This window comes from Delphinapterus leucas, chromosome 7 (assembly GCF_059928025.1).
Source record: "Delphinapterus leucas isolate spDelLeu-1000000601 "Yukka" chromosome 7, BTC_Dleu_Yukka2, whole genome shotgun sequence".
Lineage (NCBI taxonomy): Eukaryota > Metazoa > Chordata > Mammalia > Artiodactyla > Monodontidae > Delphinapterus > Delphinapterus leucas.
This window is the reverse complement of record NC_143135.1, coordinates 54,245,331-54,261,667: the sequence shown is the minus strand read 5'-3', so window position 1 is coordinate 54,261,667 and position 16,337 is coordinate 54,245,331. Positions and strand designations below refer to the sequence as shown.

Sequence of the window (16,337 nt, the reverse complement as noted above, 5' to 3'; positions counted from 1 at the left end):
GTAATTCAGGGAACAGTCAATTCCAACGCGCTCGTCTTCTCTGGCACCCCTCTGGGCTGGTCCTGAGCTGACACGAGGCGGTCAGATCCTCACGGCAGTCCCAGGGAGGAGAGGCACAGGGTGACAGGCACAGACCAAGAACTAAGCCAGACACACTGTGGTCAGTGGTCCCAGAAGCAATGCATGTTGCAGGTGGGGCTATAGGGGCAGGAAGAATGGTGGTGTCTCTCCAAGATGGAACTGGACAGAGCAGGGCTGGAAGGCTAGGCGGGAACCTGCAGGGGGAGCACGCAGGCAGGATGCACTGCAGGTGGAGGGAAGGCCAGGGTGCAGGGCTTTGAGCGGGGAAAGCTGGCAGGACCGGCTTTGCAAGACTGGGATGCCGGCTTTGGGAAGTGGGCTCTCACTGAGGGCAGGGGGCAGCCAGGGAGGGGTGAGACCGAGCGTCAGGTGCTGAAGTAGTAACGCGGGCCAGGGAGAGCCTCAGCCAGAGCCAGGGCAGGGAAGGCCAGAGGCCAGGGAGGGGGCCTGGAGCCTCAGAGTTTGGGTTTTATCAATGAGTTCCTTCCCTTTTATTGTAGAGCCACTCCCACTCCTCTCTTGCCCCACGAGCCACCGTTTCAATAACATGCTCAACACATCTCTCTCTGTCGACTGTGGTTGTGTTGTGGCCTCCCAGGACCCCATCTCCCCTATGCACCATGTGCTGAGGAACGGATGGCAGGGTGGCGGGGGAGAAGGGGCGAGAAGCGTGAGCTGCGCCGGGGCCACGGGGGCTCTGGCAGCAGAACCAGGGGGCAGGCCCAGTGAGTCACTCTGGCCAAGGCCGAGCAGGCGTCACCGGGACTGGGAAATCCTGTCTTTCTTCTCCACTGCCCTCCCCTTATGGTTTCTATCTGTGTCCAATCCAGTCTCCACCCAGCTGCAGTGATCTTTCTAATACTAAACCCGACCAAGCGCTCCGTGCTAAGAGACAAGTGGGTCTGGAGGGCAGGGCCAGGCATGTTTGGGGCTCAGGGTCCCTCGCTGGTCCTGGGGGATAGCGGTCCTGGGGTGCTGATGTCCCCCGGCCGGCCGTGTATATGAGGGGAAAGCTAGCCTCGGGGCTGGCTCGCTGTGTGGCCCTGGCTGAGTCCCCAGGCCTCTGCCCCTCAGCGGTTCCCACTGGGACTTGGGTGTTGTGAGGAGGGGGCCGGGGAGCCTCAGTAAGCAGGTGAGATCCAGCTGGATCTGCCGGGCATCAGCAGGGACAGGAAGAAGCTGGGAACCTTCGTGGGCAGCAGGCTGGCCAAGGCTCGGCATCGGGCAGGGTGAGCAGCTGGCTTGGGCACTGAAAGTCACTGGGCCTGGGAAACCCAGCCCAGCAGCATATCTGGTGAGAAAGTGCAGAGGGAGGGGCAGGTGCCACTGAGCTCCGGAGCAGCAGCGGCTCTTCCTTACCCTACTGGGGCAGGGTTGACACCTGCAGCTCACAGGTGCTGCTCACTCCCCACAGGGGAAACAACCTACAAAAATGAGACTTGATCAGGTCACTGAAGCTGCCTCAGCTCCACTGGGCTGTGTGACCTCAGGCAAGACCCTGCCCTCTCTGGCCTGCAGGCTCTCACCATTGAAAGGTGGAGAGGGGGACACTTCTTGCTCTTTTCCAATCAGCTATGTTTGTCACCAGGACAGCCTCTTTTTCTGCTTCCTGCATAGGTACTCTGTGCCTCTCGCACCACCTGCCTCCAAGAATCAAGGCTGGAAACCTGGTGGGGTGGTGCCCATTTCTCAGACTGGGAAACTGAGGCTCAATTCCTAGGTCAAACTCCTGCACACCCTCAGAAATGAGCTGTACTGTTCTCATTGCACAGATGAGGCCCAGGGGGAAAGAGGTGCATTCAGGACAGTCAGGAGCCTGTCTCATGTCAGAGCTCTGCTCTGCCTGGCCCACCACTCCCTCCCTCAAGCAAAGGCAGTGACCCACTCATCAGCTCCAGGGAGTCCCACTCAGCTGCATGCCCCCATTCAACCTTCCCACACCTGCTCTGTGCCTGGCCAAGGGGGCAGCGAAAAGTCGGACCAGGCTCAGCCCGGGAGGTCAGCCTGGTGGAGGAGAGACAGCAACCCCAGCACCAGCCAGAGAGATCTGCTCTAAGAGGGCAGTGATGCGTTCAGACGGGGCAGGAAAGGCTCAAGGAGGAGGCGGCATCTAAGCAGGAGCTCATAGGGTGGGCTGTGATTTTTAAGAGACAGAAGTGGAAGGTTCAGAGGAAGACGGAACCTCCTGGGAGGAGGAAACCATTTAGGCAAGGCGGGAGGACAGGGTGCAGGGGAGAGGAAGAAAGGGCTAGCACGGCAACGCTGCCACAGCCAGGTTATGGGGACCCTGAAAGCCAGGCTAAGGACTCGGGAGTGTGCCAGGGTGTGAGCTGGGCTCCTGGAGGATTCACAAGAAGTCTGGATGGAAAGGAGGCCAGGACGCAGGCAGGGAGACCAGGCTGTAGAAATGGACCTGCAAAGCATGGCCTTGGCCATGGAGATCCAATGGAGACCCACACTGGGGCAGGGTCCACAGCACACAGCCAGGCGCTGTCTGGGAGTTTGGCTGGGGGTCCTTCCTTGGAGGCACCAGGAGGCTCACGACCTCCCAGGATGACAACCACGTCTCTGGGCAAGTGGCGTGTTGGCGGCACTTCCGGGCTCCAGGCGCTGCTCTGCCCCATGTCATATTCCTGCCCGAAGCAGCCTTGAACGCCAGTGCCTCCTCCTCCCCATGCCCAGAGGAGAAATCAGAGCCTCGGAATGTCCCGTCCACATCCTTATCTTCAGATGGGGAGAATGAGGCCAGAAAGGGACAAGAACAGTTACCTCTTTGTGCCTCAGAGTTCTCATCTATGAAATGCAGGTCTCCCGCTCTGCTGGCTCAACCTGCCCTCACCCCTGGCTCCCCTCACACATCTCTGCTCTAGGCAGGACTTAGCCCCAATTGTCCTTGGTATACCCATCTGCAAAATGGGGCTCCCGGCCTGGCCTTCACAGGGTGACGGTGGGGATCAAGTGACCCTGCACAGCACTGGGGCTAGTGAATGAATGTCTGAGATGCACTCCACTCTGGAAGGCTTAACCTACTCTTATGTTAAGGACCCCAGGATGGGGTCTGGTCTCTGGGTCAACCCGTGGGGACACGCCAGCACGCTCCCCTCTTCCAAACATCCCTGAGCTCTGCCTCAGGCTGGGCTCAGGGCCAGAGATGCAGCAGCCCAGGCTCTGCCGGCAAAGGCTCCTAGGCTGAGGCGGAAGCAGACACTAAGGGTGACCCCCTCGGGGAATCAGCTGTGGGCACCCAGGAGGGGGATCTCTGAGAATGGCGCCTGCAATGACACTGCAGTTGGCTCCTGTGGTAGGCTGAATAACTGCCCCCGAAAACGTCAACATCCCAGTCCCTGGAACCTGAGAATGTTACCTTATACGGCAAAAAAGACTTTGCAGATGTAATTAAGGATCTTGAGATGGAAAGATTATCCTGGATTATCCAGGTGGGCCCTAGATGTAATCACAGGTGTCCTTAAGAGGGGGACAGAGGGAGATTTGACTCCAAAAGAGGAAAAGGCAATGAGGTTACGGAAGTAGAGAGAATGGGGTGATGAGGTCATGAGGAACGCAGACAGCCACAAGGAACAGAGGCTCCCCTGGAGCCTCCAGAAGCAGCCAGCCTGACACCTTAATTTTAGCTCATAAGACTCTTTTCAGACTTTTGACCTCCAAAACAGCAAGAGAATAAATTTGTGTTCATTTATTACAGCAGCGAAAGGAAATGAACACCATTAGTATCATTCCTGTGGGTAAGTATACAGTCTCACACCTCTCTCCTGCTCAAGGAAGTGAGTGAGCGAGGATGAACTGCTCCAATGGAAAACAAAGCCACCCCAAACTTCAGTGTCTTAGTTACTATATTATTAGTAACACACCTCACCCTGACTAGCAGAAGTTACCCAGCAGTGGACAACGGGGCAGGGGCTGGCTGGGCAGGGGCAGGCAGATCAGGCCAGCAGGCTCTCTGCCTTTTGTCCCCCAGGCTGCAAGATCCTGAGGCCATCCTGGGCGTACCCTGAAAGTGCTGGCCAGCTGGGTACCAATGAATGGGCTTGGTCTAGTCCGGCCACCAGTCCCCTGTCTCACAGCTGACCACATGCACCACTGTGGCAGAAAACCACAGTCCACGCCCACAAGCCACCATAGCCTCAGCCAGTGGCACCCTCATACCCCTAGTCCTGGGAAAGCTGAGACCCCTAGAAACACATCCCTGAACAATTAGAACAGGGAGCAATAGCTCGGGCCATTACAGGCCAGCAAATGTTCACATTTCGCAACTTCCTACGTCCAAGCCTGAAGGCTGGCTTCCTAAAAAAACCTGGATTAGAACCCCAAAGGGACTTGGCCCATTTTGCCATTAGTGAACAGGGAAAGGCAAGGCCTGAGGCCAAAGTGAAGTCAGCAGCTCGGCCTGAACTAAAGTGAGGCAATCCCAGGGCATCACCATCAACCCAGGGAGGAGGAGAAGCTGCAGAGTCTGGGGCCCTCAAGGCGAGGCCCGGGAGGACCACTGCGAGCCAAGGAATGTTTTGAGCAGAAAGGGCGAGGCATGAAGGGGCAGAAGAGGTCTCCGGAGGGGCTAGAGGGGTGGAGGGGAGGGGGTTCTAAAGGCACTCAAAACACTTGAGGACCCTGGGGCAGAGAAAGTCAGGCGTGAGGTGAGAAGACCAGCAGCAGACAGACTTCTCACCTGCCAGGCCCCAGATAGTGAGCCCCGCCACAGGAGGGCTGAGAAGGCCACAGTTCTTAACCACTGAAGCCAAGAGGGGCTTCCACTTCAATGGGAGAGACCCTGTTTCCTTTCACCCTTCTCCTCCCAAAGTCGGCCCCTCCTTCCTCTGGGTTGTCCCTCCCCCAGGGAAGAAGGGATTAAGTGGTGCTGACTGTTAGGTACTATTAGTTATAATGACTACCAGACACCATGTACTTCGTAAAGCACTTTTAGTGATGTGATTTAACTTCATCATCAACCCCTAAATCCCTATAGGCAGCATTTACCCCCATTTTGCATATGAGGAAACTGAGACTCACAGGGGAAGTTCCCTGCCTCAAGGTCACGTGCAGAGCCAGTCTCAGCGAGGAGGAGGCGTGACACAATGACAGGCCCTGCAGGTAGGAGAGGTCATGGAGACAGGCTTCCCTGTGGCCACTGGGGGCTCCGGGAGGGCCACCTGTTCAGGGATCAGGGCTTCAGGGCTGTCCTGAGAGCCCACAGGGAAGGCAGGGGCAGAAGCAGCCAGAGACAGCACTGGCCTGGGAGCAGTGGCCTGGATGTCATCCCCAAAAGCCCACAGGCCTCTCACACTTCATCGACTTCCCCCAAACCTGCTCCACCCCCAGTGGTGGCTCCATATCAGATAGGGCTCCTCTACCCACCCTTCCCCATGCTCCACTACCCCCTCCTGTGCCGGCTCTGGGAAGCCCTATCAGATGCCCTCCTCAGGTGCCAAGCCTAGCCCTGGGTGCGGAGCTGGGGAGGGGAGAGGCGAGGGGAAAGAGGAAGGGGCCTCTCCCTGCTTGGGCCTCCCTAGCAACTCACCCACCACAGAGCCAAAGATGACACTTCTGGGATGCACATCTGATGATTTAATGCCCCTCCTCATGGGCTATCATTCAGTTACATGTTTCCAGGCCTCTACCCACCTATTCCTTGGGCCTACAGTGCCCTGCCCTTTCTTTTCTGCTTGGTGAACTTTTCATCCTTCAGCACCCAGCACCAATATATCCTTTGCAGTGAAACCTTCCCCAGCTCCTGGGCAGGGACTGGCACCCAGCACTGGGTGCAACTCTGGGCAGGGGCTTCTCGGTTTGACCCATCTGCCTCGTCAGTCAGAAGAGAGGTTCCTCAGGGCAATGACCCCACCTAAGCACATCGACGTCCAGGCTCCCAGCTCTGGCCTGAAGCAGCAACAGCTGGGCCCAGCTTGCCCCACCCTCAGCCTGGGAAAGCAGCCAGGCCTCCCCACCCCCACCCCAGGACTCTGGGGACTGCAGCAAGGGCTAGGCCCAAAGACCCTGGGTGGGAGGCTTTCAATCCTTGCAGCAGAATACATTAGTTTCTTCAGGAGGCCTCACACTCATAGGGTAGGCTGAGCCCCACACTCAAACACCCTCCCTTCCAGGAAGTCTGCCCAGATTTCTCCCTCCCCAGAATCCTACAAATAACTGCCCTGGGCACTTCTCTCTTCGATGCTGGTGTAGAGAGAGGATTCTGGTTTGAGAGCCAGGGCAACTCAGCTGCAAATTCTGGTTCAGCAACCCTGAGAGAGAGAGTAGGTCACTTCACCCTCTGTGCCTCACTCTCCTCCACCCTGTGGGGTCTGGGGCTGAATCCCACCACAGGAAATGAAGCCTGGCGAGAACTTGGCACCTGTTAACGATCCGTCCTGCTTCACCTCTGGAACCCAGGTGGGTCTCCTCAGACTCCCAACTCTGAAAGGTGGTGGCAGGATCAGAGCAGCCCAAGATCCATTCTCCCCCAGCTGTCCCTGCCTCCCTGGCCCCCTCACACACACACCCAAGCCCAGCAGCCCAGGAGAAAAGGCCCCTATTCAACCTGGGAAGATGGTGAGGAAGGAAATCGATTGTGGCCTTGCCCCCTTTCCCAAGCCGGGGGACGGAGGATGGGGAGGTACCCGGGAGGGGCTGTGGAATTGAATGGGTGGAGGCCTGGGAAGGGACACGAAAGGGGAACTGTGAGGAAGAGGAGGGCAAGGGCCGGTCAAGCCCCGGGAGGTAAACCCCGGCGCGTAAGCACCATGAAACCAGCTCCGGACACTCGGGTTTAGTGGGAAGAGGCCCCTAGCCTCGAGCGGGGGTGGGGACGAACCCCCGGGGCCGGGGCGGATCCTGGAGGTCCCCGCCCCCCCCCGGGCCTTAAAGCCAGCGCTCACCTCCTTCCTCCCCGGCTGCAGGATGTGCAACCCCACACCCACCGATTCGCGCTCACAGGGCACGCGCTGGCCCTCGCTGCACCCGTAACACACACACACACACACACCTCCGAAACACACACATGAACACACGCGCGCTCGCACACGCCTCCCTCTGCGCAGCGCCTCCTACCTGCCGCGCCGCCGCGGGTCCAGCGGACTCGGGGATGCCGGGCTCGGTGCTGGCACTGGAGCGGAAGCTGGACCAGCCCCCTCAGCTGCCTCTGGCTCCGGCCGGAGATCAGCTGGGGCTGGCCTGGGGCGGGGCTCGAGCTAGGACTCCCGGGCGGCCGGGCCCGCCCAGCGGCCTCCGCCCATTGGGGGACAGAGGCGTGGTTTCCAGCAGGGCGGGAGGGCCAGGATTGCAGCGCATGCGAAGTGGCGCCGAGCTGTGAGGTGAACGGGCAGGAAGGTGGCTGCAGAGTTCCCGCTGGAGAGTAGGCGAGGATTTGGGGGCCTGCGCGGCGCAGCCCGACCCTTCTCGGCTTGATCGGGCCCGCGTTCTCCGGTCCCTCCCTCCCAGCATCTCCGGGAGCTCCCCAGAGCCCAGCCTAGGTCGGCACCGAGGCAGGGGGCTGGGAAAAGAAGGACTCGAAGAGGCGAGCGCCCATCTCTTCCCTATCTCCATGTCCATATCCATCCCCAAGATTCTGGATGGAGGAGCGGGACCCAGACCCCAGGAGTCACAAGGAGGGCCCTTGTCAGATGGTTAGAAGCCCAGCCATCCTAGGATGTTAGAACTGGAAGGGCCCACCTCAGAGCCCATCTCTGGCAGCTCCCACCTTCTCTGACAGATGAGGAAAGAGACCTAGAGAGGGACAGTGACCTGTCCAGGGCACCCAGCCTGGTGTAGTGGGGGAGGCATTGACCCTGCTCTTGTTGGAGGTTGAGATGGAGAGGTTTCCAGACAAGCCAGGAAGAGCTTGGTCTCCCAAAAAATTGGGGGAAGGGGCGGAGCTCTGATGATGCTCTGGCCCCAGGTCCCTGCTGGTCGGTTGCTATAAACTGATTCACCAAATGGTGCCATCATGGTGCCTGCTGTGCAGGTGCTTTTCCCATGTAATTCTCACAACCACCCTTGGCATGAGCCCTCATTAGCCCCATTTTACAGATGATAGAACTGAGCCTCAGGAGATGCCCCGGTCACACAATCAGGAAATGGAAGAACTGGGATCCTCCCTACCCTGTCTGACTCCACTCATGCCCTTCCCCTCTTCCTCCTCCTCTATCCCCCTCCTCCTCTTCTCTCCCCCAGGGAAAGCCCACCTCTGATGGCTTCCTGACTGGCTGTCCAACCTCTGCTGCATCTCCCTGTAACTGGGAGCTCATTTCCTCACAGGGAAGCCCTTTCTACTTGTCTTGGGAGAGTCTCTGTCACCCAGAGCTGTGACCTAGTTCCCTCTTCCTAGCTCTGCAAGACTCCATAGCCTCCACCCCACCAGAGCCCTGGAGAGAATCTTCTTTGCTACAGGCCAGCAAACCCCTATCTTCACTGCTCCTGTATGTAACGAGTTTCCCAAGTGAAATCCTTATAATAATAATTTCTTTAAAAAATCCCAACAGATCTAATTGTCTAGCTATTGTTTGAGAACCCTAAAGGAAGTCCCTTGGCATGGTAAATGGCTCAACATGAAGGCTCCTAACGCCTGGTGTCTTGGGGTAAAATATTCAAGTAACCATTCAAGTTCCCCCACACCCATCTAGCCAAGGGAACGGGATCGCAGGGAGAGGAGTGGAGTTGGACATACAGAACTTTTCAGGACATGCAGAACTAATAGTATTCTCCTGAGAGTTTGGGAAATGGGAGAGTCACACTGGACTCCAGGGGAGAGCACACACCATGGAAAATAGGGATATGAAGGACAAAATGAACTTTGAGTTGCTCTTAATTCCATGCTACTCTGAAACACTGCTTATATTTTGTTAGTATCCTGGATATTATTAAGAACCAGCCAAAACCAAGTGGGATTTATTCAGGAATACAAAGTTGGTTTAATAACAGGAAATCCATTAATAGCATTAGTTTGCTAGGGCTGCCATAAGAAAGTACCACAAACTGGGCAGCTTAAACACAAACTTATTGTCTCGCAGATCTGGAGGCTAGAAGTCCAAGATCAATGTGTCATCAGGGTTGGGTCCTTCTGAGGGCTGTGAGGGACAATCTGCTCCGTGCCTTTCTCCTAGCTTCAGGTGGTTTGCTGGCAATCTTTGGCACTCCTTGGCTTGTAGACACAACACCATGATCTATGCCTTCATGTTCACATGTGTTCTCCCTGTGTGTCTGTCTATCTCTGTGTCCAAATTTCCCCTGTTTATAAGGACACCAGTCATATCGGATTAGGGTCCTTCTAATGACCTCATTTTAATTTGATCACTTCTGTAAAGACCCTATTTCCAAATTTACATTATGAGGCACTGGAAGTTAGACTTCAACATCTTTGGGGGGATACAATTCAACCCATAACAAGTATGCACCATATTAATGAACCTAAGGGGAAAACCATGATTTTTTTCTATAGATGCCAAGATAGCCTTTAACAAAATTCAACACTGATTCACAATAAAAACATTCAATGAAATAGGAAGTGAGGGATACGTTCTCAACACAATAAAATGTAGTCCTAAGGCCGACATCTTATTTAATCAAGAAACACTGGAAGCACTTCCACTAAGACCAGAAAAAGGCAAGAATAACCTCTATCTACACCACTATTCCACATCGTACTAGAGGTATTAGCCAATGCAATTAAACAAAATAAATCAACCTAAGGCCTAAGACTGAGTAAAGAAAAAAAAAAAGATATCTATTTGCAGATAATATAATGTTATACCTGAAAAAAAAAGAAAAACCGGAGAACCAATGATAAAACTAATTCAAATAGTGAAAGAGTTCAGTGAAGTAGCAGGATTCAAAATTAAAATACAAAATTCAACGGCCTTTATATATACAAATAATAAACAAAGGTCATAAGGGTAGATAAAACCCATTTCATAATAAAAACAAAAAAAGATTAAGTGCTTAGGAACAAATTTAATGAGAAATGCATAAAACCTACATGAGGAAAATTTTAAAACATTCTTGAAAGACACCAACTAAGAACAAATGGAAAGATATCCCCTGTTCTTGGATTTTATGACTCAACATTATAAAGATGTTAGTTCTCCCTAAGTTAATTTGTAAATTCAATACAATCCCAATAAAAATACCAGCAAGCTCTCTTAAAAAGATAGACAAGATGCAAAGTCCATATGGAAAGATAAACATGCAAGAATGGGAACACTGAAAAAGTAATACTATGAGGAGGAAATAGCTTTAGCAGACATAAAACAATAAAAGCTTCTATAATTAAAAATGGGTGGCTGGGCTTCCCTGGTGGCGCTGTGGTTGAGAATCTGCCTGACAATGCAGGGGACACGGGTTCGAGCACTGGTCTGGGAAGATCTCACATGCCGCGGAGCAACTGGGCCCGTGAGCCACAATAACAGAGCCTGCACGTCTGGAGCCTGTGCTCTGCAACAAGAGAGGCCGCGATAGTGAGAGGCCCGCGCACCGCGATGAAGAGTGGCCCCCGCTTGCCACAGCTAGAGAAAGCCCTCCCACAGAAACGAAGACCCAACACAGCAATAAATAAATAAATAAATAAATAAAATGGGTGGCAGACTTCCCTGGTGGCGCAGTGGTTAGGAATCCACCTGCCAATGCAGGGGACATGTGTTCGAGCCCTGGTCCGGAAGATCCCACATGCCGCGGAGCAACCAAGCCCGTGTGCCACAACTAGTGAGACTGCGCTCTAGAGCCTGTGCTCCGCAACAAGAGAAGCCTGCGCCGCAACGAAGAGCAGTCCCCGCTCGCTGCAACCTGAGAAAGCCCACACACAGTAATGAAGACCCAATGCAGCCAAAAATAAAATAAACAAATAAATAAACAACCGCCTCACTCTCCCCAGGACCCCTTCTGCCCCTCAGATCCCTTCTCCCACAGCCAACTGAACTTTCTAGAATACAAATCCAATCTCTTATCTATAGCTTCAAACTCTTGAGACCAGGAGTAAAGAAAGAAAAAAAAAAAAGACATTTTAAAAACGTCGTTTCTGTGTTCTTGGGAGTATGAGAACTAACCTTTCGGAAAGACTGCTCTTCAGCTGGGAAAATAGGTTAATGGGCCTGTTTGTTCCTCCAAGGCCAGGCTGAGTCTAGGCTGGAGGGGAGGAGAGGGTCGTCACCACTACAGAATCATTCTGCGAATGACCGTCCCAGGGTGGAGAGAGGCCAGCTCTAACAACTGTTACGACGTTGAGTCAAGGCTAACACATTGAGAGTTCTCCACCCCCACCGCGAAAGCCGGGCAGTCAGCCCGGGAGGCCCCTTCAAAGCCGGTGGTTCTGCTCTCCCGGCTTCAGCCTCCGGCTCAGAGCCCAGCCTTGACGGGCGGAGTCCTCACTCTGCTTGGGCAGCTCCGGGTGGGGCTTCACTCAGGGCCCGAGCAGACAAACACTCGAAGCAGTTATCGTTCAAACCCCAGAGCGTCCGCTCCCCAGGGCTGCATTCCGAGCTGGGGTCGGGCCTGGGGCCCTCACTGTGCGACGCTGGAGCCACTGCGCCTTTCTGGCCCGCTTTCCCTTCCACTGGGGCTGGGGGCAGGGAAGGCATCTCTCCGGGCCCTTCAGGCTCGGACTTGGTCTCCCCGGAGTCATTATTTGCTCTTTTCTTCCGGGTTTGAGGGAGGGGATAGGTATGGCATCTGGGTGGAGGAAACTGAGGTAGGGCCTTACCTTTGAGCTCCACCCTCCCCTCCTGCCTCGAAGGGTTACTGCCTCCTGCTCCCAAGTGCCGCTGAGATGGGTTGAGGGGGTTTTCCCTTGCTGAAGACACAAATAATGTCATGGCTGTGTGTGTGTGTGTGTGTGTGTGTGTGTGTGTGGCAAACTGCTGTCTGCCTCCTTCTCTCTGGAGCCTAGAGACCTGGCCTCTGGCCTTGTGCCGCTGCAGCCTTCGGCTCTGGGTGTGGTGGACGTCAGGCACGGTGCCCGGGGCAGTGGTCAGGGCCCAGGAATGGCAGGCAGGAGGCCTGGTCATTTACTTACCTGGTCCTCAGTCTCCACATCTGCCCAATGGGGATGATAATAATCCCTGTTCCCTGGATGGGGGGAGGGTACAAGGAAGTCAGGGGCTTGGAGGTGCTTTATAACATATCTCGACATATTAATTTAGATGTTTAAAAATATCTTAACATTTTTTTCTTGCATCGCTTTTAGATTCGGTCCTAGGTACATTTTTATTTCTATTATAAATGGTACTTTTACAAATGACTTTTCCTGATCGCTTGTTACTACTATATAGAAGTTAAATTGATTTTTGTACATTGATTTTGTACTGGAAGACTTGGTACATTTAAAAATTATTTTAATTAATTAACTGTAGGATTTGTGTGTGTTTTGGTGGGTTTTCTAAGTAGGCTAATGGTTCTCAATGAGGTGTACTGCCCCCTGGGGGGAGATTTGAAAATTTGTGAGGGAGTTTTTTGTTGTGCCCAAGAATTTACACATCATAATTCATACAATTTTATTTGTCTTTTATTAACCTTTTATATTGCAATAAAAGAATTATATTGATTTTTGGAAAATATATGTGTGGACAGATTATATTCTTTAAGAATTTCATTTCAGGATAGGGAGTATAGCATTAATTTTGTGGGGAAATTGGATCTGGTAGGGTTGCAAGCCTCTGAAGTTCTGATAATTTTCTTTCTTTTTTCAAGTCATTATCATTTTATTTTTTTATTTTTTGGCTGCCCTGCATGGCTTGTGGAATCTTAGTTCCTGGACGACCCATGTCCTCGACAGTGAAAGTGTGGAGTCCTACCTACTGGACCACCAGGGAATTCCCTCATTATCATTTTAAATCTTTATCTTTCCTTGCTGTGCTCTCAAGCCTTGGACAATGTTGAACAGTGGTGATGATGGACACGTCTAGTCTTTTCTGACTCTTAAAGGAAATGCTTTCACCTCTTAACCAAGATTTTCTTTAAATCACGAAAGGAAGTTGAATTTTATCAAACATTCCCTCCCCCCGCCTCGTCTGAGATATTCATATTTCTCTTGATGTGATGTGCCACATTGACAGATATTCCTTTACTATACATGTATTCTGATTCCTTTTCTAATGCTAAGCCCACCTCAAATTTCTGGGATAAATCCATCTAGGTGCTCTGACATCCTTTTTACATACTGCCACATTGTCTACTAGCGTTTCGTGTAGGATTTTGCATCTGTGTTTGTTAGTGAGACAGCCCTATCATCTTCCTTGCTCGTGGGGTTCTTGTCAGCTAGGCCGGCCTGGTGAAGGGAGTTGGGAGCACAGGCTCCTGGGGCCCAGATTTACCCAGACCCAAAGACCAGCCGCCCGCCTCCGCGCGGAAACTGTATGCAGGGCGCGCCCCCTGGCGGCTGCGGGGCGCAAAAGAGCCCGATGAGCCAGGCGAGGGGAAGGAAACCAGGTAACATCAGGGGGTGCCAGGGCTGCGCGGGCCGTGGGCCTTCGCTGGGCCTGGTGACAGTGAGCAGCCCAGCTTCAGAGATGGGTTGACCAGGACCCAGAGTGACAAAGTAGGCCTATAAATGTGGCGTCCTGACTCTTCTGAGCTGTGAGTTTCCTGAATCGTAATCTCTTTACCCATAAAGTGGGGATAATCCACCTGCCTGTCAGGAAAATGGGAGGAAGTTGTCACAGCACAGAATTCAGACTTTTCCAAGGACACAGAGGTGTCCTCTCCCGACCCCTCAGCATTCTTGTTTTCTTGTCTGTTACAAGCACTTGATAAATGGCAAGTGGGAAGAGAATTCAGGGTTAATGATACTTAGCTGTCCAGAATGAGTTCACATCACGGAGGTCTGTGTGAAGGAATCACATCTGTTAATTTATTAATTTTTGTTCATTATTTCATTATTGTTCATTTATTCAACAAATATTTATTGGACACCGTCATACGAGAAATAATGTCCCCCAAAAGATGTCTAGGCCCTAATCCCTGAAATCTATGCATATGTTAGGTTACATGGGAAAAGGGAATTAAGGTTATAGATGGAATGAAGGTTGCTGATCAGCGGACCTCAAAACAGGAAGATGGGGCTTCCCTGGTGGCGCAGTGGTTGAGAATCTGCCTGCCAATGCAGGGGACACGGGTTCGAGCCCTGGTCTGGGAAGATCCCACATGCCGCGGAGCAGCTAGGCCCGTGAGCCACAACTACTGAGCCTGCACATCTGGAGCCTGTGCTCCACAACAAGAAAGGCCACGACAGTGAGAGGCCAGCGCACCGCGATGAAGAGTGGCCCCCGCTTGCCACAACTAGAGAAAGCCCTCGCGCAGAAACGAAGACCCAACACAGCCAAAAATAAATAAATTTATATAAAAAAAAAAAAAACCAGGAAGATAATCCTGAATTACCCAGGCAGACCCAGTGTGATCAAAGAGTCCTCATAAATGAAAGGGGAGGCAGAAGAGTCAGAGGATATGGGACCAGTGGAAGCAGAGGTCAGAATGATGTGACTGCTGGCTTTGAAGATGAAGGGAGGCCACAAGCCAAGGAATGTGGGCACACTCTAGAAGCTGGAAAAGGCAGGGGAATAAATTCTGCCCTAGAACCTCCAGAAGGAATGCAGGCCTGCTGACACCTTGACTTTTAGCCCAGCAAGACTCATTCTGGACTTCTGATATGTAGGGCTATAATAACTGTGTTTGTGTTTTTAAGCCAGAAAGTCTGCGGTAATTTGTTACAGCAGCAATAGGAAACTGATACACTCTCCCGATGGATACAGTTCAAGCCACTCGGACAGATGGGCACAAATGAGTGGGCACATCCATTCATTTGTTCACCCCTAAAGCATTTAGGAAGTACTTACTATGAGCCAGACCCTGCTCAGAAGCAAGGCCGGCAAGGGACAAGTGGCTAAGGCACCGGGACTGCAGAAAGGGTGTTTGGATGATGCCTTTCCTCCTGCTCTTTCCACCTCCCAGAGCCAAGAGTGAGCCTGCAAGATGCCAGGGCCTCCCTCCGCGGGGTAACACCCGATGTGATTCAAACATGGTACCTCCCTCTGGGAGCAGCCAGTCTGGTTGCGGGGAAACAGGGATCAGAGAGGACACATTAGGTTACCTGGGATAAGGCAAGGCTGCCCTAACAAAGTGCTGACAAAATCCCAGAGGCTCAAAAAACATAAAGGTTTATTTTGTTCTTCTCAATAGTTTGAGCTGAGTATTCCAGGTCAGTCTATGGGCAGTCCCGCTCCCTGGAGTGAACGGGGAAGCCCTCTTGTTTCCCTGCCTTCCTCTAGGCCAGTGGTTCCCACCACAGGTGACTTTGCTCACCAGAGTACATTTGGCAATGTTTAGAGATATATTTGGCTGTCATGACTCGGGGTGTGATTCTGGCATCTACTGGGCAGACGACACGCATACGGCTAAATGCTCTCTCATGCTCGGGAACCGCCCTACCCCAAATGGCAATAGTGTCAAGTCACAAGACCAGCCCAGATAAAAGGGGTGAGGAGGAGCTCCAAAAATTTGTGGCCATATTTAACCTACCACATGGCATTTGAGGTGGTAGGGAGTTTTCCCAGCAGGTAAGGAGTGGTGTAAAGAGGGAGAGGGCACTCTGGGCAGAGGTACAGAGGTGGGACTAAACAGGACATGTCTGGGAAACATTCCACGTTTTGTGTCGTTGGAAGGGTAAATATTGGGAGTTGAAGGTGCAAAGATAAATTAGAGGTTCCTGAGAAGGGCCTTGAATGCCGTACCTGGAGTTTTAACTTGATCCTTTGAAAGTTTTGACCAGTCCGTATTTGTTTTCAAGAGTCCATTGTAGGGCTTCCCTGGTGGCGCAGTGGTTAAGAATCCGCTTGCCAGGGCTTCCCTGGTGGCGCAGTGGTTGAGAGTCCGCCTGCCGATGCAGGGGACACGGGTTCGTGCCCCGGTCTGGGAACATCCCACATGCTGCGGAGCGGCTAGGCCCGCGAGCCATGGCCGCTGAGCCTGCGCGTCCGGAGCCTGTGCTCTGCAAAGGGAGAGGCCACAACAGTGAGAGGCCCGCGTACTGCAAAAAAAAAAAAAAAAAAAGAGTCCATTGTAGCAGCCCATATGTGGTATAGATGCCAAAGAGGGAAATAGTGGAGGAAGGGAACCCAGAGACGGGTACAGTGATCCATGAGAGAGAGGTGAGGCCCAGGCCTGAACTGGGCAGGGGTCATCAGAAGGGCAGGGATGGTGTCCTCAGAGCTTGGTAACTTACTGGATTCTGTAAGAATGTTCCACCTCTCAGGTTCCTTGTTCTCCTT

At 52.9% G+C, this 16,337-nt stretch overlaps 1 protein-coding gene across 3 annotated transcripts in view; it reads right to left on the bottom strand.

Moving 5' to 3' along the window:
- The window catches only part of CAPN5 (calpain 5), a 57,070-nt gene extending 45,303 nt beyond the window's left edge, over positions 1 to 11,767 (bottom strand). Inside the window, exon 1 of one of the 3 annotated variants that reach the window (XM_022593891.3) lies at positions 11,127 to 11,767. The gene's annotated coding sequence lies outside the window, so the exon portion shown is untranslated. Of the gene's footprint in view, positions 1 to 7,140; positions 7,304 to 11,126 lie in introns of those variants that run through there. The other 2 variants (XM_022593892.2, XM_089915336.1) reach the window with 2 other exon arrangements.
- Positions 11,768 to 16,337: the final 4,570 nt, after the last annotated feature.